The 25,684-nt window shown below is 38.0% G+C and overlaps 1 protein-coding gene and 1 non-coding gene across 6 annotated transcripts in view; both read right to left on the bottom strand.

The window, feature by feature from the left end:
* Window positions 1–25,684, bottom strand: part of grid1a (glutamate receptor, ionotropic, delta 1a) — a 299,124-nt gene that overhangs the window by 134,096 nt on the left and 139,344 nt on the right. The window lies entirely within an intron of this gene.
* Window positions 18,107–18,178, bottom strand: trnad-guc (transfer RNA aspartic acid (anticodon GUC)). Its single transcript has one exon. It is a non-coding gene; the product is annotated as a tRNA-Asp (tRNA).

The following is a 25,684-nucleotide window of genomic DNA, read 5'->3' as shown; positions in this document are numbered from 1 at the left end:
ATAATACCTAATCACACTAAGCCCAGCTAATTAATATCCATGCTCTAAATAACTACTTACAGAGAGTTTACAAAGCCCTTTCTGTATGATCCTCCTACTATAAATGAGCGATATAAGAGGTCTAAGAGGCTTTAATGTTCCCCAATGCCCTGGTAAGAATCTGCTTAGAACAATACCATTTACAGTTGTAGTATGTGGTATAAAAATCTTTGTATGACGATTTGGTAGCTTCTTTGTGACCCTTGTGTAATGTGGAAATCGAATAATATCCTGTCTGTTAATGCTAAAATGCTGAAAATAGCAGGTTTGTTCAGGAGCTTTCTCATAACAAAGTTCATGGTTAAGGACACATTTCAATGTAACATCTACCGGTTGACAAGTGTAATCTTTTTGTATACGGCTGATCAGAAAACTGCTCAAACTTTCCTGACAACAGCAGTGGATTTATATGGCACACTCTCAGCAGGGGTTACTCCCTCTGTGCCAAGTAAAAATATTTACTTTGTGCACAGCATTTGGAGGCTTATTTCCCCGTGAATTGCTTCAACATGTTTTGCAGCATGAACAGATTCCAAAGCTACAAAAGATGGAGCAGCATGTAAAGCAACTCAGCCTGGAAAACAGATCTCTTGAACGCTCAAGTAGACATAAATGTGATGGCCGGGGCAATATTTAATGAGGAAGAAAATCTGTGAACAAACAAAATCAATGAGGTGCTCTTACAAAACGTTCTTGCTGTTAAAAACAGAATGCCACAAGGCAAACATGGGTTATTTGCAGGAAACATAGCCAACGAAGCTATTTGATAAAACTTAGAACTATAGCTGGGATTGATTTTTTTTCTTATTCATTTGGGCCAAAACACATCATTTCAGTTTTAACTTTGCCTTACAGAACATTTGTATGTGGCTATAGTTAAAAGGATTATTCACTTTATATATAAAACATAAAAATGAACAAATGTCCAAAAGAAGTGCTAGAGAAAGTGTTGCTCTGACTCAAGCATTTTTATATCAGTCAAGTGACCATCGGTAACATGTCAAATCTAGTCAAATTTATATGTACAGCACTACTTAGACACAGAGTAATTTAGTGTTTTACAACGGGATAGGAAGAGGCTTACAAAGAGATATTTACAATATGCAAAACATATTTTTATATTGTTGCCATTACTGTTATTATTATTTATTGATACGCATAATGCAGATCCACAGAACTAAACAATGCATATGCACATGCAACACAGACAGTTTTAATGGAATATGAAATATGCAAATATTGTATGAAGAAATTGTTTGTGTGTGTTTTTATTGTTTATGGTTTTCTCTCCATGTCATTTGTCTGTTTTTCCTGTTTGTGTCAGAGCAGATTGTGTGTTCTTGCATATTCTGCAATAAAACAAACAAACCAAACATACCAACCAACAAAACATATATGTATTCATGTCATGATATAAAGCATGCACAAAAGATCAACAACAACAATTAGAAGACCAAAACAACCATCACTGGAAATCCACTTTGTTTCTGCTACAACCTTGGTAAAAGTGGTAAACCAATGGGAGGTTCACATGCTCTACAGAAAGCTGTTTTATTCACGTCTGTAATGATCTTTATGATGTAATGATGTAACCTTTAGAACATATCCGAACATATGGAAACTCATTAGAGGACTTGAGCCTTATATATATATATATATATGTTCCCTACAGACGTGATTGTCACCAGGTTGCGTGTTATGTCCCTGGGACAGCTGTTTTTCTCTGCTCTGACCATATGTTAACATAGCCCTGATTTAAATTAAGTAAAGTTTTAGCTGATCTCAAGTTTTGGGGAAATTTGCTCCACAAATGAGGTTTATAAAAACTAAAAGATTCCACCACCTTGAAACAAATGCAGGGATTTGAGAATGGGTGTAATGTTCTCGATCTTTGTGATGTTTCTTATAATTCTAACTGCAGCATTCTGAATGAGCTGTAGACATCTGATAGATTTTTTACTAGGACCCATAATGACACTGTTATAATAGTTTAATCTGCTAAAGGTGAATGTGTGAATAGGTTTTTGTTTGTTTTTTTGCTTTTGTTTTATCTCTGCAAAACAAAAATAAAGATTTTTTTCTCTGTATCAGACAGATACCTATTGCAGTCTTTTCTGATTTCAGTTGCAAGCTGTTTTGGCACATCCACTCGCTAACTGACTGTAAGGGACCGTAATCCTGAGGTGAGCTGATATGTACAACTGTGTGCCAAGCATATTAGGTGATGTGCATCTCTGTAATGAGAAGGGGTGTGGTCTAATGACATCAACACCCTATATCAGGTGTGCATAATTATTAGGCAACGTCCTTTCCTTTGGCAAAATGGGTCAAAAGAAGGACTTGACAGGCTCAGAAAAGTCAAAAATAGTGAGATAGCTTGCAGAGGGATGCAGCAGTCTCAAAATTGAAAAGCTTCTGAAGCGTGATCATCGAACAATCAAGCGTTTCATTCAAAATAGTCAACAGGGTCGCAAGAAGCATGTGGAAAAACCAAGGCGCAAAATAACTGCCCATGAACTGAGAAAAGTCAAGCGTGCAGCTGCCAAGATGCCACTTGCCACCAGTTTGGCCATATTTCAGAGCTGCAACATCACTGGAGTGCCCAAAAGCACAAGGTGTGCAATACTCAGAGACATGGCCAAGGTAAGAAAGGCTGAAAGACGACCACCACTGAACAAGACACACAAGCTGAAACGTCAAGACTGGGCCAAGAAATATCTCAAGACTGATTTTTCTAAGGTTTTATGGTCTGATGAAATGAGAGTGAGTCTTGATGGGCCAGATGGATGGGCCCGTGGCTGGATTGGTAAAGGGCAGAGAGCTCCAGTCCGACTCAGACGCCAGCAAGGTGGAGGTGAAGTACTGGTTTGGGCTGGTATCATCAAAGATGAGCTTGTGGGGCCTTTTCGGGTTGAGGATGGAGTCAAGCTCAACTCCCAGTCCTACTGCCAGTTTCTGGAAGACATCTTCTTCAAGCAGTGGTACAGGAAGAAGTCTGCATCCTTCAAGAAAAACATGATTTTCATGCAGGACAATGCTCCATCACACGCATCCAAGTACTCCACAGCGTGGCTGGCAAGAAAGGGTATAAAAGAAGAAAAACTAATGACATGGCCTCCTTGTTCACCTGATCTGAACCCCATTGAGAACCTGTGGTCCATCATCAAATGTGAGATTTACAAGGAGGGAAAACAGTACACCTCTCTGAACAGTGTCTGGGAGGCTGTGGTTGCTGCTGCACGCAATGTTGATGGTGAACAGATCAAAACACCGACAGAATCCATGGATGGCAGGCTTTTGAGTGTCCTTGCAAAGAAAGGTGGCTATATTGGTCGCTGATTTGTTTTTGTTTTGTTTTTGAATGTCAGAAATGTATATTTGTGAATGTGGAGATGTTATATTGGTGTCACTGGTAAAAATAAATAATTGAAATGGGTATATATTTGTTTTTTGTTAAGTTGCCTAATAATTATGCACAGTAATAGTCACCTGCACACACAGATATCCCCCTAAAATAGCTAAAACTAAAAACAAACTAAAAACTACTTCCAAAAACATTCAGCTTTGATATTAATGAGTTTTTTGGGTTCATTGAGAACATGGTTGTTGTTCAATAATAAAATTATTCCTCAAAAATACAACTTGCCTAATAATTCTGCACTCCCTGTATAGTCAAAGCAGTCCCAGAAACAGTCTCGGAAATGTTTCTGCACAAGGAATCTTTCTGTGCAAAGATTTCTGGTTTTATTTCAAGGTGATGCAAATTTTTGAGGGTGTAAAGTAGGGCAGTGAGACATGCTGATGTTGATTCAGAGGTATTAAGGAGTCAATTTGGAACATTCTTTGATGCCTTCCTTGGTCTGTGAGATTTTTCCGTAATGAGCAGGTTCAAGGTTTCTCGTTCTCTCATCAGTGATCTTTAGAAATCTGTGCTTGGCTCAGGCTGACATGTCATGCAGAGAACGGTGAACTCCTGGTGTTCATTTTGAAAACTAAAAAGAGACTGCCATGGACTAAAACAGTTAAAACCCAAACAAAGCTAATCAAATGATCAATCGATTCATTTAATAAATGCGCTTAATTTGTATTTTCCTCAATTTTCAACACTATTTATAGTTACTGCTGGCAGACAACAAATGTCAATACTCTGGTTTGTCATGTGCATCTAAATTTAATTGCAAATTGAACCTAACTGAACCCTTAAACAGCAAACAGCAACTGATCTGTGGAAGCAATGGAAATAAGAGCACACCGGCTTCATATCCAATTATTGACCCATTTCAAGTGATTTTAGTAAAGAAATTACAGGCAGGGCTGTTAATTATCGTGTGTGTGAGCACGCGCACCTCTAAATGGTCTCAACCTGAAATGTGATCCTCTGTGCTTTCAGCATATGCATGTGTGTATTAGTAGTTTCCGTGACAGGATGTATATTAAACTAAACAAATAAATAAAATTGGTCCTCTTCATTCACCTAAATTCCTGAAGTCACCTAAAGTTTTTTACTGTCATGCCAGCATGATGAATGTGACTAAAACTTGTAGCAATGTACTCAGCAGCTGCAAGATCTTTTTCCGTTTCCCCGCAGCATTTTGTTTACATCACAAGTTTTACTATTTTAGAAAAAAAATTGCACCAGGGGACAACATATCTTTTGTCCAGTATGTTGACTATTTTCCTGAAGCCTTCGTTACTCACCGTGTTTATTGGACACACGTCTTTGAACAAATGGGATTGCTTGTTTTGTTTTCAGTGCGTCTTTGTGAGCTGGTCGACCTGTTGTAATAGCCTCACTTTTATGGACATCTTTTGTTATTGTTGGACCCTTCATGTCAGCCACTGTACTGTTTTTCTTGGCCTTCATGCATTAATTATAATGCAGTTTGTGGTATTTTTTCAGGTAGTTGAATAAGTTGTATTGTTTCTGCAGTGCAGACACAACTCTACAGCACAAGCATAATCATTTTGCATATGATTTCTTCTTGGTTAACTTGACTTTCCCTAAATCCAAAGTATTTCTGAATAAAGGCTAATGAGGGACAAACTCTTTGTCTTCTGCAGTGCTAGACATTTGAACTTCGTTGTCTTTTAACATACTGTTACTAATCCAGTCTAGTCCAGGAAACTTCAAGCTACACGGTGCAGGGAACTGTTGTCAGGCAGTGATTAAAAGATTGCTGGACTTGCTTTTGCGTCACATTATATTGGTGCATTTTCAATATTAGCAAATTGTGTCCCTTTAACTGCAGGAAGCCAAAATTGTGACCAGATAATTCTGATAAATTAATTGTACAGTCAAACAATATACTTCTTCATGTATGTCTGTCCAACAGACATATTTTTTAATTCATATTCTCTGTTTTTGATCTCTCAGAATTATGGAATTTTTAAAGCTCATCTCTTTTATGATTATTTATATACACTGTCCGACCACAACGTTAAAACCAAGTGAAGGAGATAAAATTGAAGATCTTATGACAATGCAAATATTCTGGTAGGAAGATTTGGGTCATAGTATACATGTGCCTCCTTACTTAAACACTGATATAGAACAAGTACATCCTCCAGTGACTAATTGACACTGAGGAGTGCCATAGCCACCGGGGAAGAAGATTATACCCCAAAATTGCATAGTGAGAACCTCTAAAAAGACCTGCCTTTTTAGAGGGCAGGTCTAGATTAGGCCCATCCTAATCTAGCATTCTCAGGATGGGCCAAAACCAGGACAATTCAATGAAGCCTAACCTCTCAAAAACCCAAAGACGCAGCCATCAAAGGATCCAACACCAGCATCACAATCCATATTACCCAAGAGATTACATGTCTAGGCCTTGACCAGTTGGGGCTGCTTTTACATTAATGTGGCTACTCAGCTTAAACTGTCAGTGAACACAACAGTAGTGTGCAAGAGTCTTGAGAAATCCCTCATTTCTTTAGATTTCGGTTTCAAGGAGCCAGAATGTCTTAACATTTATCTTATTTCATTTTATTTTTGTTAAGCCACTTAACACTGACCCGTGAATGATTAAAACACAGTAAATCACACATCTAGGGATGAAGAAGTGTTATGTCTAGACTTATTGGAAAACTTACAAAAGGCCTAATAAATAATATATAATTTGTTCCTGGTTCTTCAGCTGGCTCTTATGCCTGATCATTTGACATTTTTGCATCAACAAGGTGGCTCCCAAAACTTGGCATATCTTGGAATATGCCAATATGGCCTAGAGGTGCAACAATGCACGTCTACGGCCATCTGTAAAACATGGTAGAGACTGTCATATTAGGGGTCTTCATTTCAGCCACTGTTGTTGGGGATCTTGTCAAAATTGATGGAATTATGAATCCAGAAAAGTACTGTCAGATTTTCATTCACCAAGCAATACCATCTGGAAAGTGTCCAGGAACCGCTTCCTTTTTCAGCATGACAACAATCCCAAAAACACCACCAATGCAAAAGCCTACCTGGGTAGAAAGCACACAGTGGAACACTATCAGTCATGAACTGACTGTCCCAGAATCCAGACCTCAACATCACTGAAGCAGTGTGAGATCATCTTGACAGAGAATGTAACAAAAGGCAGCCATTATCCACAAAAGAGATCTGAATGTCTTTTAGGAAACCTGGAGAACTATTTTTGAAGACTACTTAAAGAAATTATAGGAAATCTTATCTAAGAGCATTCATGTTGAAGAATAAATGTGCTCATACCAAATGCAAATTTTCAAGCTTGTCAGAATTGTACACTGTTGTTGCCTCATTCTCTATATTTAAATGCATGCTAGCATTTCCCAGCAAAAAATTATGTAATGAGGGGTAGTTCAATACTTTTGTAGAGTACTGTAATTTATGATTTAATGTGTGGTTTAATGGGATGCAAAGGCCAGATATGTTTTGATAGCGTATAACTTTTTACAGCAACAATTTCTCATCTATAGAGATTTTCCATCTATAGTGAAGAATAAGAGTAATGCCAAATGAAAGCTCTGTCTATCCATCCGTACAGCACGAAGTAAAGTGACAGATTTTGCTTTCAACCGATTGGATTGACAGCAGCAAGATTCAGACTGCTGTAACTCAACCAGCGGTTACAGGATGGATTCATAAAATGAATTCAAGAGCTCTTAAAATAACGACAAAAGATTGTTGCCCGGGGGAAGCAATGGACAGAAGATCCTTGGTAAGTATCGTCAGTATTTCCTTTTCTTTTTGAACGATTGGGATTTTTTTGTGCTCTCTGATTTATTTAACTGGATGTTGAATAGAAGAGAAGGAGAGAAAGATGGAAGATGCAAAACTACAAAGACCCTACCAGAATCAAACTTGAACTTGTGTTTATGTGGTATGCACTTTATCATGTATTTTCTTTGATAGACCTCAAAATGCATTACTTGATGCATATCTGAATCTCCATGGTAAGGATTAAAAGGTGTAGTTAATTCCAGCAAAATGCCACATTCAGACTTTCTGGTTCAAATGTGCCTACTAATATGAACACACGCACACACACACACACACACACACACACACACACACACACACACAACTACTACTAATAATAATAATGAATTATATTATTTGTACTTTTATTTACACCCGAAGAACTCATCAACTGAAGGTCCTGAACTGTTCTGGAGACAGTAAATTAATAAAGGCCAAGAAAAAGTGAAGAATAGAACTTCAGGGTTGTCCCCAGTAGGGATGGGTATCATTTAGGTTTTATCCGATACCGGTGCCAAACCGGTACTTTTGAAATGGTGCCGGTGCTTAAACCGGTGCTTAAAGAATGGAGAACACAAAATTGGTCCAAAAACCTCTCATGTTCAGCTGTTTTTTTGTAAAAAGATAACAATGTTAGCCTTTTCTGCAGCTATAGGGGATTTATGGCATCACTCTTGGCTGGAAGCAGTGCTTAAACAATGGAAAAAACACAAACTTTGTCCAAAAACCTCTCATGTTTAACTGTTTTCCACTTTTTCTTTGATCATTTTAGCCTTTTTGGCCAGGGTGAAGGGAGTATCTGCCATCAAACAAGAAGACAGCCGCATGTAGCTATGATGATGTTTGCTAGTTCACCTTACATGTATTAATGTAATAACGTGGTTAGCCTACTCGACGTAAATTACACACGAACAACATTAAGCTACTCACGCAGAGAAGAACGGCTGTTGCTGCCACCATCATCCGTCATCATTTCTGCTACACTGGCAGGACTAGGGGCCAGGACTCTCCTCTTCGTGTTTTTGGGGGATGTTGCTAACTCCGGGTCCAATAACAGGCAACCCACCCGCAGTAGTTGTGTGAGGTCTCGCAGCAAGCTATCAAATACGACGCATTTCTCGGCTTTTAAAAAAAATGCTATGCGTCGCCAGGTGTTTCATCAGATTTGAGGTGTTACCTCCTTTGACAGTATCACAGTATCGGCTTAAAGCACTTGTTGCAGGCTGCTGAGTTTGCATATTTTGCTGTGAAGTACAGCCAGACTTTTGACCGCTTCACCTTGGGCGTTTTTAATCTGTTGCTCTGCTCTAACAGAACGTACGTACCTGGCCCCGCCTACTATCCTCGGAAACGTAAAATGATTGGCTAGAATCTAAAGTGTATCACAGCTCAGGAAAAAAAAGCACCGAAATAAAGCACCAAAATGTGCGCTGCTTTTCGGTCTGGTTACTACCGTTTATGTCAGAACCGGTGCCATCATGGCACTGGACACCGGTACCCATCCCTAGTCCCCAGGAAACTTTCCTGAATGTTACATTGTCACAGTGCTTAGCTACAGCTTTTTATCTTTTTCAGTTTTGCTATAACGGAAATAATCAAACTTTCTGTCCTGAGTCTTTTTAAACCTAATCGCCTAGACCTGCTTGCAAAACATAAGTATGCCAAGATACCACGTAATGCTACAGTGTAAAGTTATTGCTCTAGTCACTGATGAGACCAGAGCAATGGAGCATAGTAACATCCACAGGAAAGATTCCCTGCTCTCCCTCTCTATCCATTCTAGATGGAAACTGGCAAACACATATCTACAAAACACACACACACACACACACACAACACACAACAAATGATAACACATGAGCACACACATACAGCTCCTTGTTCTGGAGTTGGGGAGAAGAACATGCCAGATACTGGCATTGACCACAGGCCTCGTTAACAATGCCAAAACAAAATGCTGCACTAATCCCAATTAGGCTTCTGTAATGAGGGGAGCCTGCACACAAGGAGGAAGTGCCAGGCTGCATCCCCAAAACTCAATTACACAGTCATCCAGGCAAGGAAAGCAGTGACAGAACTCAGTAATGTGTGTATATGTAAAATTTTAAGTGTGTGTGTGTGTATGCACACAAATGTACAGATATGGCTCTAACTATAAAGAAACAACAATGGACACGGAGTGGGGAAGCAAAGGGATTGCGTGGGCGCGAAGAGGCTCTAACTCTAACAGAGCAAACACAGAGTGTGAGGCTTAATTCAAAGTCAGTGTTGCTCTTTAAGGGAACCAGGCGTTCACACATGAAGTGCCTTGAAGCTGTCGCCAGAAGCCTTTTGAAGTAACCAACTAGTACAAACACAATGTGTTACTGAGCTGACAAAAGGTTATCTAACACACAGATGTTTGCTATTGTTCAGGTAAATGGTTGTAAAACTCATTGGTAAAAGAGAACAAAAGTAACAAGTGTAGCATTTAAAAACATGCACAGTTTCTTTAATGTTTATGAGAATTATCTGGTCCAAAGGTCTTCCTTGTGCCATTTGGTACTATGGAAAGAAGCAGAGAAACTTTGGCCAACTGAGACAAAATCATCACACCTACTTGGGTGTAGTGGGGTCTAGCTTTACCATCATGTTCTGTTATTTCTAATGCATTTAGGAAGTGAAAAAGACTTGTTAATATCGAAACAATATTACCTTGGGTTTATTATTATCGCAGGATCTCTAGTAATGTAAAGTTAAAACATTTACCACTAAAATCCTGCTGTATTTTGCCACTACAGCAAGTACTAGTCCCATGTGAATCAGCATCTTGGAAATTTCTGCCTGTTTTTCCCCTCACCACACCTTTTACTTTCCCTGCACCACATAAGAATTGAAATTGTGTCACTGACTACAAATGAAAATTTGAACAGCATTTTGGTTGTGAACTCCAGAGACGTTCATTTCTACAGAACATGGAGATACAATAACCTACAGTAAAGAGTAACCAAAGAAAGGTGGAAATCTCAAAAGATGATGAATTGACATAGATTAATGTCATGTGGTAAGCTTTCAGTAGGCTTAACTAATAATTAATGCTTACCAGAGGTATGGGTAAAATAAAAAACCAAAAACACTTCTATCTAACATTTACACACACACACACACACACACACACACACACACACACACACACACACACACACTGCATCGGAGGCAACTCAGGGTTCAGTATCTAGTCCAAGGATACTTTAACATGCAGATGGGATGAGCTGGGGATCTTTCCAAATGGGGTGGCTGCGGCTCTCCCCTCAGAGTCACAGCTGCCCCAGTATGGCTAAAGACATTTTTGTGACTCATTGATCACAGCTGCTTAATGGCACAACAGCAAGAAATTGAATGGCCTTTGGATAGGGTCTCAGTGTTAAACAATTTATTTATAGAAATCATGTTTACGTCTGTTTGTAAAGCAAGTTCTTCTAAAGAAGCAGGCAACCCCACAAGTGTCCGGTCCAATCAGTCCATATCATAATGCATGTTCTGTACAGACTGAGCTATGTGAACTTGGAAATTAGGTCATTAAAAGTTCAGCACCTGCTCTAATTGAAGCACTACATTCTATAATGATGTTGCAGTTATTGAACTTGAGTTAATTAAAGTATTAATGGAAAATGTTATGGAAGCTGAAATGTGCATGAGAATTCACTGTTTGGCATGCTAAGCAGGCTCATGGACAAGTTATTTCTGCATAGAAACTTAATTAAAAAAACACATTCACATGTATTTTAAGGCAATTTTATTTTAAAACTAGGTTATTGTGAATATTCTCTGGCCTGGAAGAAAACTCTAGCCCAGTAGAATAAGGTGAGATCGTTTCATTTTAGGTACAATTATAGTGTGATCTGATCATGCAATTATACACCCTGCACAAAAATTCAAATGATCTGTAGGCGGGAGGCATATTCAAAATGTGATACTGATTTAGCCAAAGATTAAAATTGATTTCTTAACTTTTATTGTAAAAAGTTTGCAATTCTACAAAGTTTTGTGAAGCCCGTGCATGTCTGTGAGTGTTATTCCTGGCAGGCAAATGAAAATGTATGAGCTCGTGATGTGCTTCTGATGTGCTTTAATGCTTTTGTTCTTATAAAGGGAAAAATTTTCATTAACATTATGTCTCTTAAATGGAATGGGATGGAATAATTTGTGCCATAATACCTGTCGATTTAACCTCGAAGATGACAGATTGTAAGAAATGGCATACGGCGAGGTGATCACACGCTAGCTCACTGGATTAATAGTCCATGACTGATGTTTGAGTGTGGCTGTGCAAAGGGAGGGAGGGAGAGTCTCCTGTAAAAGGTCACCCAGTCCCCGATCAGGCAATTTAGCAGCAAAAAGGCAACTGCTACTGCTTATGCCATTAAATTCCATGCTCACAAATGGATCTGAACTTCTTGGGAGTGAGGAAAAAATGCACCCATCATAGAGGAATATTCCTCTTCAAACCTTTTATCAAAGTATTACACAGGTGCAATATAATAGGTGAACCAAAATTTAAAAATAATAAGATGTCGGGTGGTAGAATTGGGTAATGGCTTGCAATGCCATTGAAAGCTCTTAAAGGCTAGTATTTAGAATAGGATTCATCCTTTGAAGAAAAATCAGTGTGCGTGTACATGAACAGGTGGCATATGAGGCATTTTCACTTACGTAATTCTTTTATCAGTTAATGTTTCCGACAAACTTAGCCTGGATTTTTAAGCCCGCTGCCACAACTGAAACACCTTAAGAATGCGTCACCTCCAAATCCCTTCACACATGCATGCTTAACTATAATTGAATTCCTCCTTTTTTTTCAGACTAATCATGAAAGGCCTTCACCCCTGGCTATTTTTATGTTCGTGTTGCTGCCATTCAAAGTTTGGATGATGGTAGAAATTTGATAAGCTGCCTTTAAGATTCCTGTCGCCACACACAGAGAAACACACAACACAAACATAACCATGGATACATACACCACACTGCATTTCTCTGGGGAGACTGTCACCTGTTTGTCTTGATGACTTCATTTGAATAATTCCTTTGAGGAGGGATAGTAGCAAGATCATAATGGAAAGTCCAATGACTAATACGAGTGGCTTCCCCCTCTCTGTCTCTCTCTTTCTCTCTCTCTCTCACTCACTCACACACAAACACACACACTCTTAATAAATGAAAGGCAATCTGTTTAATATGCATTATCAGTCAGTCCAGGAAGTATATCCATAGCTTTGAATGGACGGAAAAAGAATGCCCTCACTTTCCCTGTATATTCTTGGATGAGAAATCTGCAGGAAAATTTTCAGCACCACTACAAACTAAAGGTGGGCTGGTAAATTTACCGGATAATCCAAGCAGGAATTAACAGAGAAAGAATGGTTTTGTAACCTGGTTTTATAACCATGCTTTTCTAACTCAAGAATTTCGGTCATTTCAATGGTAATTTTGACATTACACAATGAAATAAAACTTTCCACTGATTGTCAAATATCAGAAATTGTAGTTTCCCAAGATACCCCCATACTAGCAGGATTACAGTAATTGAAAACAGCAAAAAGTGCATTTGCATCTAGTGTTGTATATCTAAAAAGGATTAGTGGAAAGGGTTCACAAACTCTGTTCCATGAACTAATAGCATGATTAGAAAACATTTTTTTTCTTGTTCTCTGAACAGGTCAAGTGGGGACTGAACCATATTAGAGAGTGCAGAAATTAAACCCCTGTCTTTTATCGTGTCCATTTTCTAATCCTTTTCATTTCCGTCACTCTAGCTTTGTTTCAGATCCGCTTCACTTTCTTATTGTCATCTGCTGTGAGCCTCCATTTTTTCCCCTGCAGTCTCACTTCAGTGCACATCTCCCTATCCTTTTCTTTTCGCCTTTAACTTCATCAGCATGAAAATGTGGGACACAAGGTCTAATTTTCATCTCCACCTTGTAAAATTGAACAACAAGGAACTTGTAGCTGAAAGCCAATCTCATGAAAACAGACAATTAATCTCCCTTTTTCTACTTTAATCTCAACTCTTTCCAATCTTTCATTCAGTTCTTCTTTCTCTCAATCATTCTCCTGCCTCTTCTAAATCCAGTTATCCAGGCCAATAAGAAAACAAGAGCTGCTGGTTATCTGTAATTCAAATTGCAGAGACACAATTATTAGAGGAGAATCAAAGGTCTAGCAATTACATGAGCTGCTTTCAGGTATTCTGTTTTAATTTCTCTCCAAAGCTCAAAGATGTGATGCAAAACTCAAAGTTGATTCAACCCCTTTCCTACTTTTTCGTTCTGAATTACAAAAATCTCACGATTTACTTATATCACGGAAATAATTCCTGTGTAGCTCTGCTTACAGATATAAAGTAAATCCATTGCTTCTGCTGAAGGACCTGCCAGTATTTTGTGTGTCTGCTAATACCAAAATATAACTAGCCGTCCATAGTTTGAGAACATAAATATGCTAGCCTAGGAACATAAACTGGAAAATATATTTTGTTTAGATTTCAAACTCTTTGTGTACTTTTCAGTGGAAAACATGTTATTTTTATTACTAATTATTCAGAATTACTATATATGAAGAAGAAGACTAAACGGCAACTAATTCATTAGAGCAAACAAGATAGCTTTGAGATAGTCAAGCATCATTATTACATACTGCATATATCAAGAAACAAGGATGTGATAAACAGAGGTGGCAAAAGTACACACTTTTATAAACTGAAATCTCTATAGCGTGTTTGTACACAAACACTGGAAAACAATAGGAATTTAACAAAAAAAAAAAACAAAACCTCCATTTAGATGGGTGACCCAAGACATCAGAGGTGGGAATCACCATACATCCCACGATACGATATTATTACAATACTTAACGCACGATACGATATTATTGCAATTTTTTAAAATATTTTGCGATATTCAGATTCTGTACATAAAGGTAAACTTTATCAACATTCATTTTATCTAATAACAAAGTCTCACACTCAGTCTTTCTCATTTCAGTCAGTTTTATTTTTGACAAACTGAACGGTTTGTATTACAGTCTAGTCCAACTTAACTGAATGCAACCATCTGGTACAATTATAGCTATTCTGAACTATGCAATTTGTGAAAACTATGCAGCCCATTCAGCAACTGAAGAATTTGAAAGTAAATTAAAACAAAATATAATTTTACATTAAATAAAAAAGTTTTAAATTAAAATAAAACATGTCTTAAATTAAAATAAGTAAACTGTCATGTTTATTGCTGCCATAAAAAAAAGTTAAACACATTTGGACAGTGAAGGAATGTCAGGATTCTTGCTCAGAAAAAGGAGCTGATCAACATGCTCTGAAGTCAGAGCATGTTCCAGTCCACAAAAACTTTTTTGTAACAAAATATTGATTTCTGCTGTCACTGTATCGATACATTATTCGCAAACAAAATATCACAGTACTACACAGTATCGATTTTTTCCCCCCACCCTTACAAGACAGGGACATAACTATAGTGGGGGGTTAAAGTGGAGCTGGACAGGTGTGGGAACCCTATGATCAGTTGTACTATTGGGAAATGAATCACAGGCTGTGATCAGTTAACCTGTGTAAATTTAGCCAACTGACTTTGAGTAGTTAAAAGCAGAGGTTATAAGAGCTATTATGGCTTATTTCCCAAATACTTGATATATAATACCTTATTAAAAAAAACTCATAACATGAAATGGTATATTACATATAAACTTTAAAGTTCCAGTTTATCAAATGTCACTGAGCAGTCCATACCTTTAAAAAAAATCTATTTTCTTCCTCTCCTACCCTCATATCTCTTTCCATCTCACACTTCCATCTGATGCTATCTTACATCCTCATCTCTCCTTGACAAATAAAGCGTTTGCACCTTTAGATAGGAGACACACTGTTTGTGTGTTCATTGGTATTTGTTGAGCTGTTAGAAACGTTGCATTTGAAATTACCTGCCACTTAGAAAACTTTACTCCCTTTCTGTTCACTCCTCTTCTGTAGCATTAGATAGATGAAGTACCCTGACCACAGCTTATTAACACCTGCACCAAGAACTGCATTCCAGCCCACGTTAACTCTGAGTATAGCGCTATAAATTGCTTTTTGATTTTTCTTTCCTCTCTCAGGGTCAGGGACGAGTTGCTGCCCCAAGTGGAGTAGTCTAAATTTCTCATGGTCTTGTTCCACAAGTGAGAGGAGTTGTAGATTGACAGACTGATTGGGGCTGCACCTGCAGTGATGCGGAAGCTCCGGTCCTTTGTGGTGATGAGAAAGCTGAAAACTAAAGCTCTTGATTTACTGATCAATCTATCATCCTACCCTTACCTATGGTCATGAGCTGTGGGTAGTGACTACAACAGCGAGATCCCGGATATAAGCAGTGGAAATTAGTTTTTATTGAACGGTCTCTACCTACAGGAGGCACTCAGAGTAGAGCTGCCATTCCTCCACATTGAAAGGAGCCAGTTGAGGTGGTTCAGGCATCTGAAAAGGATGCCTCCTCGGTGTGGTGTTTCGGCCATGTCCCAACTAGAAGAGGCCCCGGTGCGGACGTAGGATATGCTGCGGAGATTAGTATCTCTTGGCTGGCCTGGCAACTCCCTGGTGATCCCCTGGACAAGCTGGAGGAGGTGGCTGGGGAGACGGAGGTCTGAACGTCTCTGCTTAGGCTGCTGTCCCTGCAACGCGGCCCCAAATTAGCGAAAGCAAATGGATTGAAGGATGGATGGATGGATTTTCTCCAGTTTACTTTTGCTTAAGTCCAGTAACAAAGGAACAGCTATTGGCAATTAACAATATAGATATCACTAATCATGCAGGGATGCAAGCTGGACTACATTAACTTAAAATAGTCTTCCTGTTTTCACAAGATCAAAAGTTATTGGACAAATGAAATATTCTAAATATGATTATAATATATCTATAATTCCACTCATTCACTGTCACTGAAACCCAGACTATATGGTCCTCATTAAATGCAAAGATTCCTAATTTGAGATGCTATACTAGTCTGTTAGTGTGAAAGCTGAAATATGCTGATGGTTCTGTCTATCTTCATTTGTGACTTTAGTAAGTGAAAACAATGAGCAATTGTTTTGATCAACTAAGTTATTCAGACATTTTCAATTCAATTTCAATTCAATTTTATTTATATAGGGCCAAAAAAACAAACAGTCATATCAAGTCACTTTGTAGTGAGTGGTTGGGGGTGAGGGGAGGAAGACAGCACAAAGACATGCTGTGGAAGGGAGCCAGAGATTAATAATAACTAATGATTAAATCCAGAAAGGTGTATAAACACACAGTGAATAAAAACCATAAGTGAAGAAGAAGCACTCAGTGCATCATGGGAAGCCCCCGACAGCCTAGACCTATTGCTGTGTAACTAAGGGATGACTCTGTGTCATCTGACCCAGCCCTAACTATATGCTTTATCAAAAAGAAAAGTTTTAAGCCCTAAAAGTGGAGAGGGTGTCTGTCTCCCAAATCCAAACTGGGAGCTGGTTCCATACAAGAGGGTCTGCAAACTGAAGGTTGCACCTCCCATTCTACTTTAAATACCCTAGGAACTGCAAGTAACCCTGTAGTCTGGGAGTAAAGTGCTCTAATGGGTAATGAAGGATTTTAAACTCGATTTTGGATTTAACTAGGAGCCAATGAAGAAGCCACTATAGAAGAAGTCTAATCTGCTGTCTCTATGTCGTTCCTGTCAGTGCTCTTGCTGGAGCATTTTGGATCAACTGAAGAGCTTTCAGGGAGTTTTTCTAGTAACTATTTTTTCTAGTTACAGGCATTTCAGAAGTATATCCCTCAAAACTGTAAATGCAAAAAAGTCCCACAAAATAGTTTTTGACCAAAGGAAATTTATTTTGAGTGTCTTCATAATGCAATTTTTGAGAGACACTAATGTTTATAAACTGCAGCAAAAACGAAATTAGATATTTTTGTGCAAAATTTGCAAAAAAAACCAAAAAAAAAAAAACAGCATGTGCATCAAAAGAAACTATTTCCAACAGTGCAGTTTAAGTTCTAAGTGTGCCAGGAACTATACAGAAAAAGGAATGAAGTCAAACATGACTTTCAGTACCACCAGTGAACCTTTGCAAGGCCTTGTGAGGAAAAAAATTAATTTCCCATGAAAATGATGTCACTTCCGCAGGTAATGGTGGACATGTAATAGTTCCTGCTGACAACGTGATGACATTTATTCCAACACAGGAATGGGTATGAACAGCTAAACAGATCAGCAAAGTGTGTTTCTGGATTCTAATGTTTTTGCTGTTGCATGTGCTTTTTCTTTTGCAAAGCCCTTAGTGGAAGGAAACCACTAAAATAAATATATATATATATATATATATATATATAAAAGTTGTACAGTTCTACTGGGATTTAAAGGTTACACAAATGGGATCGCAGATGCTCCCATGGGGTTAGAAGCCTTCCAAGAGCCTCAAATTAGTGGACTACTCTTGAAAAACAAGGGCCGTGCCAGGAAACCAACTAACTTAAATGAAGTTTACCAATTCAGCCAGAATTATGCCAGAAGATTGAATATTTGTTGATGGCTAGCAAAACAATCTAGTCTGGTGCAGCTTAATAAGAGACATTCAACTAAATAATAGTATGGGTTATGCATACTTTTGACCCTGTGTGGATTAGATAAATCAAATCAAATCAAATCAAATCACTTTTTATTGTCACATCACATGTGCAGGCACACTGGCACAGCACATGTGAGTGAAATTCTTGTGTGCGAGCCCCACAAGCAACAGAGATGTGCAAACACAACAACACAAACGAGCAAAATACAAGAATGAAAAGATTTTCTCCCCGTCGGGGAATCGAACCCCGGTCTCCCGCGTGACAGGCGGGGATACTCACCACTATACTAACGAGGAGTAAATGTGCACATAACACGTGCATCCAATTCTTGTTCTTTCTAAAGTTACTAAATATTTATGCTGTTTAACTAACAACAATCAAAGCCCCAAATTACCATAACATTCATGTCTTTGATTAGTCTATATAAACTTTTGACCAGAACTTACCTACTATACTTTAAGTTTTACTGTTCAGGTAAGCTGTCAAATGACAGTTCAAACACCATGGGAACAGTTGCCCAAAAGCTATTTGTTTTCCCCTCAAATACTAAAAATACATATATTAAATTTACTGATTTGTCATATGCGGTTGCCTTCGATCCTGCCTCGAGAGCTGGCTGACCTTAACTCCCTTCAGTATTTTTTTCAAAGCTAAGGGGTAAAAATCCGGTTGAGGATTGGCGCGCCAAAGGGGAGGTGTGAATTGTCGATCACCTGAAAAAAAAGAAAAGCCATGCTTATTAACTGATCCAAGCTGGCTTAGTGCTTTTATTGGGTGATTGCATTTCTACTCTTTCCAAGGGAGGCCCTGGCACTAGAAACTGCTTACTCACCACATTAGACATTAAACCAATTACACGTTACTATGTACATCAAACTGCTAGGTATTCAAGAAGAAAGGCAAATCTCCTGAAACCCATTATAGAGGGTAGACTGCAGTAGGGCAATCAATGTCACTTAACACTTTTGTGTGAACCCAGCCCACTTTAGTGTGAGTGAATGATAGTTGAGCACTCAGCAATCTTAATTAGTAAAATATTAAAGGCCTTTCATAGGCACTTTAACTTTGATGGATGGTATGAACCTGTCCCACCTACTGTGATGTCACAACAGTGACCTGCCCCTGCTGCCCCACTGAGAGGAGAAATGAAGGTAGGAAAAATATTACATAGCCTTTGTTCATGTTTAAGGATTAGTGAGGATTCGTCTCCTACCACTCAGACCAATAAAGAGGTTGCTGCATTATCAAGTAATATACTAGTTATCACATTAGTAATATCAGACGAGTAGAGTATTCCCTCAATCAGAATATTCCCTCTTTATTTTTGAATGTATTTATTAAAAAAGCCTAATGAATAGTTTATATACAGACCCTACATCAACCACAGTGAGACACATGGTCCATCACTGGCAAAGGCAAAAAAGAAACCTTGCTAAAAGTTAAAGGATAAAATAAACAGCTGTACACATTAAAATGTTAAATTGAAAGCAAGGTTAGCTACTTATGGAACACAAGTAACTAATGTAGACCTCCAAAAAAATGTAGACTACAAACCAGCATTTTATTTGCTATCATGCTGACAAGAACATTTAATCTCAAGATTCATTTGAACAGCAATTCTATAACAACATGACTATGTTGGTCTGAAACTGGAAAATTAGCTTAGTCCCAGTTTTTCCTCAGATGTTTTCATTTCTGCACTTTTTGTTCCTTTGAAGCTAGAGGAGATTTGGGAAGGCACTCAAAATTTCTCTATGTAGAGAAAAAACCTTAATATTCTCATAGAATATCACTGCTTTCTCAATTTGTTTCAGTTTCACATTTTATTTTAGTGTTAAAGTTAATAAATGCAAAATCTGCTGTTATATTTTCATTTTTGTTTCATTTGCATTTCATTTCATTTTTTAAAGTGGCCAATTTTCAACAGTTTTCTATTTCTTTTTTCTATCGGTCTCATTGCTGAGACCCATAAAATATGACAAAAGATTCATCCTTTTATTTCTCTTCTTTCTCCAAAAATGGTATTCCAAAACAATCATTCAGATTTGCAACTGAAATGATAGAAAGAAAGAATGAATACCACTTGAGTAGCATAGAGCTGCCTGAGTAGCACAAACACTCACATATAAATTTCTAATGAACAATTACAATCCATCATTGTTAACTCATTTTAGCTCTAAAATAATTTAACTATGAGCAAAAAACTTTTAATAACTGCAAAAAACTCTTCATACTTATGTGACATTGGAAGAACTTTACTCTGTTCCCAAAACTGTATGAAAATCAGTAATAGCGGTATCCTGGACAGCTTTTCTCTCTAATTTGACCATAAGCTTTAACTATAGTTCAATAGCTAAGCACTAAGTTGGAATTATTGCTGATGGATAATCAGCTGTGAAAAGTAGTTCCAAAACATTAAACAAAATTGAAACCAATAAACAAGAACTAGGTGAAAACTACTGCTTCCTCCATCTTGATTAATTTTACTGACTATAAATCCTTGAATCTATAAATGTATAACAAATCTTTCAAGCAGATATGACTGAACATTTTTCTGTGTGGTCAAATACCAGAAAGAATATAAAATGATAACTTCAAGTACATGTTAACCAGCCATCACAAGTTGCTGCACGGCTAAAATCCATATTATTTTTTAACCACAACTTCATCATAGAGATGCTCTTAAACCAGACAATGTGTCATTAAAGTCCATGTCTGTCAGCCGTCATCTGCTGGCTGAATGTGCTGTGCACCACATATTCTGTTCTGGTGTGTCACTCATAGAGCTCTTTCTGACAGGCCCATGGACAGTTGCAGCTTTCTTAGATATACAGCTACAGATATCAAAATGGTCCCATAAGAACAGGGTTTAAAAACAGGCATGCTACAATGAATGATGAGTAAAGTGTTATGAGTTTGAACTAATGCATTTAGGATTAAGGTTACTGTATATATTTCAAAAGGATTTAGTTTAGGTGTAGTTGGTTTTTCTTTTTATATTATTACTCCATAACAAAGTCCCAAAAGGTTGATTCCGTTCATTTGGACTTAGCGTTTTCAGTGGGAGAAATGTTTCATCACTCAAGACAAGGGTAGGTGCACGGTTTTGCTAAACCAGAAAGACTATCATGAGAATATTTTGTCACTGCTCAGTGACAAAAATACTTGCCCTATACCCAGGGGAATCTACACCAAGTCTGTCAGATCAAACAATGGTCTTGTATCATGTTACATCTCTATTCACTTGCGATCCAGTCACTGAACAATTGGAGGTAGTTCGTAAGAGATTACAGCATGACCCCAACCTCAGCAGGAGGACCACTCTCAGCACCGACCAAATGTGTTTGCTTTTGGAACTTTGTCTTACCACACACCTATTTCACATACTACAGGCAGAGATATGGGTGTGCCATGGGTTCCACAGTTTCACCCATTGTGGCAACTTGTACATGGAAGAAGTGGAAAAGAGGGCTTTGTTATCCTACCCTGGAACACCACCAAGTCATTGGTTCAGGTATGTGGATGACATCTGGGTGAAAATCAAATTTCAGGACATACCACAATTCATGGATCATATTAACTCAGTGGACCTACACATCAACTTCACCAGGGAGGATATGAAAAATGGCAGGTTAGCCTTCTTAGACTGTGAGATTTCCATCAGTAATGTGTTGTGGAAGTTTTCCATTTAAATAAAGCCTGCAGACGAGCGATGAGCGGTAGCTAACATTCTTTAATCAAAAACACAAAGAACAGACAACCAAGTTGGTGGAGAGCTTGCATGACCTAACATGGCTAACATGGTCACTATATTCTTCATTTCCAGTTAATACTTGTACAGCTGCTGTTATTGTGTATATATTTATTTATATTTCTTCATACATTCTTATATAGTTATATGTGTATTGTATATGTTGTTGTACAGTTATTTTATTTTCAACTTTATTTTATATATTTTATCTTATTCTTTCCCAGTTAAATTTACCCTTCATTCTAATTTGTGTTGTACAGTTATTTCATTTTTAACCTTAATTTATATTTTATTCCTTCCTAGTTAAATTTACCCTTTTTAATTTTTCATATTTATTTCCTATCTTATTCATAGCCTTTTTTTTTTCTTTAGGTCACGAGCAGTTGTCTAAGCATTTCACTGCATATCGTACTGTGTATGACTGTGTAGGTGACAAATAAAATTTGAATTTGAATTGAATTTGGCTCTCAGTTAAATACCTTCTCCAGGAACAAAAGGCAGTGCACAGCTGTTTCACACCTTAAGATTCACACTCTCTTGCTACCTCCCAGAGTCCTCGAAGAGACAAAAGATTCTTCCTGTGGAGTTGTCTGCTTCCCCCAACTTCCTAAGTAGACCCCCACCATTTGTCTTACTGTATGAGTGTGAGACATGTTAAAAATCAGTTGCACCAAGGCATTATACAATAAAATAATGTGAATGATACATAAATAAAAGAAATATATTCCTATACAATCGCGGGTCAAAGCTGGGAAGGAGTATTGGAACAGTTGAGACGCCTTTTTTCTAAAAACTGAATCTCTGTGGCTTTTAAATCCCAAAACACATTGCGCCAAATCTGGTCCACCCCGAGGATCGGGTCCCCCAACACAGACAGAGCAATATAGTGTACGCTGTTAAGTGCCAGGAGGATTGCCATGATTTATACATAGAGGAAACCAAACAACCTCCGACGAAGTGAATGGGTCAACACAGAAGAGCTACCTCATCAGGACAGGACTCCCCAGTCTATTTACACCTACAGGCCAGTGGACACTCTTTCGATGATGAGGATGTACACATCCTGGACAGGGAGAAACGCTGGCACAGGGAGTCAAGGAGGCCATTTAAACTTGTGACTGAAGAAGTCACTTGAATGAGTGACAAAACATTTGAAAACACTATGTCCAGATGAACAGAATCAACCTTTTGAGATTTACTTACCTGCATGACTGATCATGAATCAAGACAGCCATAACAAAGTATTGAATGGTTATTCTACTCATTTTTCTCAGTTCTGTCTCATTTTTTGGGTTTTTTTTTTTTTTATCTCTCTTTAATGAGGTGATAGACTGACCTTGAGCTGATTGGGTAAGACTGATTGCTGCACAGATCAAGAAAGACAAAGAGATAAAAATGAAAGCAAGAACTGGAGCTGCAATATCAAAAGTAGAATTAAACTTGACTTCTCACATTCAACTTTTTTCTGTGGTGCTGGTGATAATGGCTCTTTTTATGCTGCATTCAATGAACCAAGTTAGTGGAAAGTCAGAACATCAAATTATGTAATCAACAGCTATGGTACATTCAGCGCACAAATAGGGAAGAAAAAATATGTCTGCCTCCAGAATGCTTTATTGCTTTTCTCTGAGCAGCAGCTGCCCATCAACAGACATGTTGAAATACTAAACTCACAAAACAACAAAGCTTAAACTTGGAAACAGGCACCCTTTTAGATGTTTTACTACACCAAGAGTACAAAAGAAAGCTTTAGCATTTGAATGCTTAGTCTGTCTTTTTTGAAATTATCACCTTATTTATAAACCGAATTTCTATTTATACTTTAATACAGCCAACATTCCTGCCTCTTTAAACTTTTTTTTTAATAACCGTATTTATTATAGTAGCAACAGTCAGTGTGCAATATTGTGTAAATACTTACGCTATTGTGTATTTCACACACATGGAGAGATGCCAAACTGCCTTTCATTGTTCTTGTAACATTGACAATAAAGAGCTATTCTATTCTATTCTAACCATAAGAAATATTTACAATAGGTTAAAAAAAACATGCAAATTAGGGGTTTGTGTTATGCGTATGTGCAGGCGCAGAAACAACGGGTAGGATGGTTTGTGAGGTAGGATAGATTCCCAGAACAACAGCTAACAGGTGGATTTTCCCGTTTGAGTGCAGTTAGCCAAACAGCAATTTGCCACTTACTGCTAAAGAGACAGACAGTGAAAGTGGGCATTACATCCTTTCATTGTTTCAGACAGGGACAGTACAAAAGTGATCCCCTTAAACTGACTTTTCATTTTACTGTGCTTATTTTCCTCTGAGTTATCGATTCTGCCATTAGTTAGCTAACATAAACTAATGTAAGTCTATTAGCAGCAACCAACCAACCAACCACGTTTCACGTTTTTTACTGACAGAAGATGGCGCTAAACATGTCTTTAAAACTTTAACTTTAGGCACTTATTTCTTAAATCCAGCTTCATAGACAGTGTTACATCTGTGTGAGTTTTTAGAGGAGGGCTCAACAGTGTAAATTAATTTATATGTGTAGTGTTTCATGCTCCCTTTATTGGCATTAATATTTAGGGCACAAGCATGTATTCCTTACTTAGTTACTAAATAACTAATTTTGAGAAAATCAGTTGTACAAATTTTACAAGCTACAAATTTTTGTATAGGTTCCTGTTGCTTCACTGGTTGATGAACATTTATCGTACCAGCTGAATTCAAGTGATATTAAAAAAAGTTAATGAGATATTTTCTTACTATTTTTCTTTCAGCGGGAGTACTGGTATATACAAATGCTTTAAAAATTGCCAAATTGCCCAAATATACAGTGGGGCTTCACTACATAATCATTTTCAGTGCTTTACTTTAAAAACAGTTTATCTCCCATGATACCAATGGATGTAAGAGTTGAGGATCAATGTAGACTATGACGATTAAAAAGGGTACAAACATCAGAGGAGGAATCATTTGAATGTCTCAAATAGAGAAGAATGGTAAATGGCCTGTATTTGTATAGTGCTTTACACGTCCAGTCATCCACCCATTCACACACTGGTGATGGCAGGCTACATTGTAGCCACAGCTACCCTGGGGCGCGGGCGAGGCTGCCGGACACTGGCGCCACCGGGCCCTCTGACCACCACCAGTAAGCAACGGGTGAAGTGTCTTGCCCAAGGACACAACAACCGAGACTGTCCAAGCCGGGGCTCGAACCGGCAACCTTCCGATTACAAAGCAAACTCCCAACTCTTGAGCCACGATCGCCCGTATAAGGAAGAAGACGTCAGAGGAATGCAAATTTAGGCAGGGTTTGAAGATACATGTTTGCTTGGATCTATCATATATAACCAAATTTTAGTCCGTCAAAAGGATGCAACTCTTAGCATGTACACTCTTTGCAGGTTTATTCACTAACTGTCTGCTGAATAAAGTACAACAGTTGGTATGAGACAGAGTACAGTGGTTGAGAGAGAAAATCACCCAAGTCTTGTCTGTAATGCTCGGAAAATATGTAACTCCTGTGCCGTCACATCAGAGTGCTGCTCGTCCATACTGTGGAGGCTTTGAGCCAACTGAGCCATTAGGGGTGTACTGTACTTTGACTCTGTGTTTACACACGAAACATCACACACCTCTGTTGACAAAAGGGAGAAAACATTGTGAAATAGGACGGAGCCACAATAGATGAATCCTGAATATAAAAACAGTCTTTCAGGGGCAATATATCTATAACACAGGGGTAAAAAACAAACAAAAAAACAACACACACAGACAAATCTCTGTATAATAATGCAATACAGTGCAACATCAACATAGGCTGTAGCCTTGCCATAGCCATAATTATCAAGCCCCCAGTCTTCTATACATTTCCCTTTTATACAGATTTATTTGAAAAAAGAAAGAAACAAAAACATATGTTACACATTGGTTTTGTTTAACCAAGTGAAAAAAACACAACAAATAGTCAAAGAAAAAGGATTTGTGGTTTTTCCCTACAGTCTTTTTTCAGCTGTGGCACACACAGATGAATATACTTTGTCTCAG

Source organism: Rhamphochromis longiceps, linkage group LG13 (assembly GCF_057381845.1).
Source record: "Rhamphochromis longiceps isolate RC_006_pf linkage group LG13, R_longiceps_female_GT1.1, whole genome shotgun sequence".
NCBI classification, from domain to species: domain Eukaryota; kingdom Metazoa; phylum Chordata; class Actinopteri; order Cichliformes; family Cichlidae; genus Rhamphochromis; species Rhamphochromis longiceps.
Note: the sequence above shows the minus strand (reverse complement) of the source record. Positions and strands in the feature narration are given on the sequence as shown.